This window comes from Triticum urartu, chromosome 7 (genome assembly GCF_003073215.2).
Source record: "Triticum urartu cultivar G1812 chromosome 7, Tu2.1, whole genome shotgun sequence".
NCBI lineage: Eukaryota > Viridiplantae > Streptophyta > Magnoliopsida > Poales > Poaceae > Triticum > Triticum urartu.
Window position 1 is genome coordinate 553,438,817 of NC_053028.1, and position 3,983 is coordinate 553,442,799.

General features: G+C 42.5%; 1 pseudogene; it reads left to right on the forward strand.

Moving 5' to 3' along the window:
• The first annotated feature begins 321 nt into the window (after window positions 1–321).
• Window positions 322–3,478, forward strand: LOC125519059 (annotated as a pseudogene).
• Window positions 3,479–3,983: the final 505 nt, after the last annotated feature.

Here is a 3,983-nt window from a genome sequence, read left to right on the forward strand (position 1 = left end):
ATAATGTGGGATCAGTGTGGTCATCAATGGGGCTTTAACTGCACTTGTGCAGATCCGTGGGCCATACTCATCTATTATCCATGGAATACGACCAATATATGTTTTGGCAATGTAAATACAACATGAATCACGGAAAATGAATGGTGTGGATACCATCCTCGCGTGGCACCATGTCCACTCGTGATTTATCAGGATATATAGCCTCTATAAACGAAGTCGACGCCAGGGTGAATAGCACATGCTCTGCCCATCATCAACCAAGCCTTCCATTCCATTGCTACTTCTCCAAACACCAGTAAGCTAATTAACCACCGACCGAGCATGGCGCAGCTCGTCATGACGGGCACCCTCCTGCCCAAGCTGGCCAGCCTGCTCACGGAGGAGCGCGGCCTTCACAGGGCCGCCAGGGGCGAGATCATGTTCCTCAAAGTCGAGATGGAGAGCATGCAGGCGGCCCTTGTCAAGGTATCGCTGGCGCCGATCGACAAGCCACCCGACGTCCAACTTAAGCTCTGGGCCAAGGAAGTGCAGGACCTGTCCCGCGATCTCGAGGACAGCGTCGACAGGTTCATGGTGCGTATGTGGACCGATGGGCTGGACAAGTCTCACATCTTCATGGGCTTCATCCACAGGAGACTCAACCTGTTGACGACGGCCAAGATCCGCCACAAGATAGTCAATGATATCAGAGACATCAAGAGCCGTGCCAAGGAGGTCGGTAGACGGCGTGATGCATGCAAGGTCGACATCCTTCCCGCTAGGCCAGCTTCCATGACCACTGATAGCCTTCGCCAGTTAGCCTTGTACAGAAAGGCCACGGAGCTCATTGGCACCGAAGAGAAGAGCAATGAGCTAGTGAAGATGCTGAGAGTGGGTGATGAGGTGTCGGCGAAACAACTCAAGATGGTCTCTATTGTTGGCTTTGGAGGGTTGGGCAAGACAACTCTTGCAAATGCGGCGTTTCAGAAGCTTAAAGTGGAGTTCGATTGTGGAGCTTTTGTCTCCGTGTCTTCTACTCCTAATATCGAGAAGATCTTCAAGAACTTACTCCATCAACTTGACAACAAATGGTATCAAAACATTAATGAATCGATGTGGGGAGAAACAGAACTCATTGCTGAAATAAGAGAATTCCTTCGGAACAAGAGGTATATGTTTTTCATCCTCCTAGGGTTTTGATATGTTGACTGTGAGTTCTTAATTATTAGCTCCTTATATTGATGTTTGTGGTTAAAGTGTAAGCCAGTATTGTCTTACAACTACTCGTGGACATGTTCCCTAGTAAGGCTGGATTTAAAGAAATCAAATACAGTAGGTAGTATAGGTAATTAAGACTAATGTCATATATGTAGTCGTGATTCTACATATGGTTCCTATCATTGACTTGTATACAGACACAATATTATTTGTAGAGAGGTGCTAACCGATGTGAGCCTAATAACTACTGTTTTGAAACTTTGTATGTGCTAATAGCATATACATTGGTTACCTGTGACAAAAACTATGACTATGTAATTATATAAATACATACTTATTTTTTGCTAAACCATTAGTATTGATTATCCAATTGTATTATATTGTTCTATGAGTATTGCTAAGCTAATTTCTTTTGACTTCATCCTTTTCCTACCCCTTTGATCCTCTTAAACATTTAGAATATCGTACCTTTAACTCCAAATCAAGTGACCCTTCTACACTAAAACCTTGTAGAATTATAATATGGAAATACCATAACAGATTGAATTTCTAGTTTGTGCTTAATAAATATTTTAGGAAATTAATATTCCCAAAAAAATGTGAAATCCTTCAAACAGAAATCATGTATGCATAAGTTATAATATTGTCGTGATTTTTAAATATTAGGGACGAGTGTCACCCAAGTCTATGCTAAAAATTGAAGACATGTGTTTTTTGTTTCCCAACGTATATAACATCATTCATTTTTATTTGTTCCCAATATGTTGTGATGTTTTGTGAAATTCTAGCAGGTGAGTCTTAGATTCATCAAGATGGAAAAAGTGGTTTGGTAGGGTAAATGTAGAATAATGAACTACTAGAATGTAAAAGAATAAATTATAATTTAGAACGAGTTATCTATAGCACTTTGGGAACGAAACTAAGGGTTTAAACTAGTCAGTTGGAGCAAGGCTCTTATTGCGTTCCTTGTCAGCCCAACACCTATACGCTGCACACCCAAACTTAATACCTTATACTCTGAGACCACATAACATTGATATTTTTCTCTTCCCCGATGAAGGCCACCAAACCAACTTTTTTCATTCGTATAGGTGGTACCATCACCAAGTACTTATTATACACTTGTTTTTTCCCTTGTCAATTATATGTTTGATTGAAATTTCTTAATGGTACTCAAATAATTAGAACATATAAAAATGCATCTACTAATATATATGATCATCTGGTATTTCCCCATAGGTACATCATTGTTATTGACGACATATGGGATAAATCTGTCTGGAAAAATATTAGATGTGCTTTGATTGAGAATGAATGTGGAAGTAGAGTAATCACAGCAACTCGCATTCTAGGTGTTGCCAAATAAGATGGTGATGTTTATGAAATGAAACCTCTTTCTACCGCTGACTCAAAAATATTATTCCACCAAAGAATATTTGGAAAAGGAGAAAAATGCTCTCATAAACAATTGGTCGAAGTATCAGAGAAAATTTTAATGAAATGTGGTGGAGTACCATTAGCTATCATTACAATATCTAGCTTGTTGGCGGAGAGAAATGACAGCGCACATTGGTCCAAGGTTTACCAATCTATGGGCACCGGGCTGGAAAATAATCCAGATGTGAATGACATGAGAAGGATATTATATGTTAGTTACTATTATCTGCCTCCTCATCTCAAGATTTGCTTGTTATTTTTAAGTTTGTATCCAGAGGATTGCAAATTTAAGAGAAAGTATTTAATTTGGAAGTGGGTGGGTGAAGGTTTTATTCAGCCAGAACAAGGAAAGAGCTTGTACGAAGTAGGAGAGGAATACTTCGACGAGCTTATTAACCAAAGCTCAATCCAGCCAGTAAGTAGTAAATGGGATTTGCATTCTGCTTTTTCGGCTGGCTCAAAAAAGAAGGCAAGTTATTGCCGTTTACATGACATGGTTCTTGATCTCATCACTTGTTTGTCGCGTGAAGAAAATTTTATGACAACATTAGGTGGTCAACAGTATGAGTCTGTACCAGGAAAGATCCGTCGACTATCCCTCCATACCAGCAAGCAAGAGGATGCCAAGGTGCTCTCTACAATGAATATGTCCCATGTCAGGTCACTTACGGTGTTCAGGAAATCATTTTCTCCGTTGCCAACACTTTCAAGCTTTCCACTCTTAAGTGCACTGGATTTAACCAACTGTAAGCAGGTGGATGATCGGCACTTTATGCTTATATGCAATATGTTTCACCTAAGGTACTTGTGGCTATTTGGAACCTACTGTTGGGGAACGCAGTAATTTCAAAAAAATTCCTACGCACGCGCAAGATCATGGTGATGCATAGCAACGAGAGGGGAGAGTGTTGTCTACGTACCCACGCAGACCGACTGCGGAAGCGTTGACGCAACGTAGAGGAAGTAGTCGTACGTCTTCCCGATCCGACCGATCCAAGCACCGATACTCCGGCACCTCCGAGTTCTTAGCACACGTACAGCTCGATGATGATCCCCGGGCTCCGATCCAGCAAAGCATCGGGGAAGAGTTCCGTCAGCACGATGGCGTGGTGACGATCTTGATGTTCTACCGTCGCAGGGCTTCGCCTAAGCACCGCTACAATATGATCGAGGTGGAATATGGTGGCAGGGGGCACCGCACACGGCTAAGGAACGATCTCAAGGATCAACTTGTGTGTCTAGAGGTGCCCCCTGCCTCCGTATATAAAGGAGCCAAGGGGGAGGGGGCCGCCGGCCAGGAGGAGGGCGCAGGAGGAGTCCTACTCCTACCGGGAGTAGGACTCCCCCCC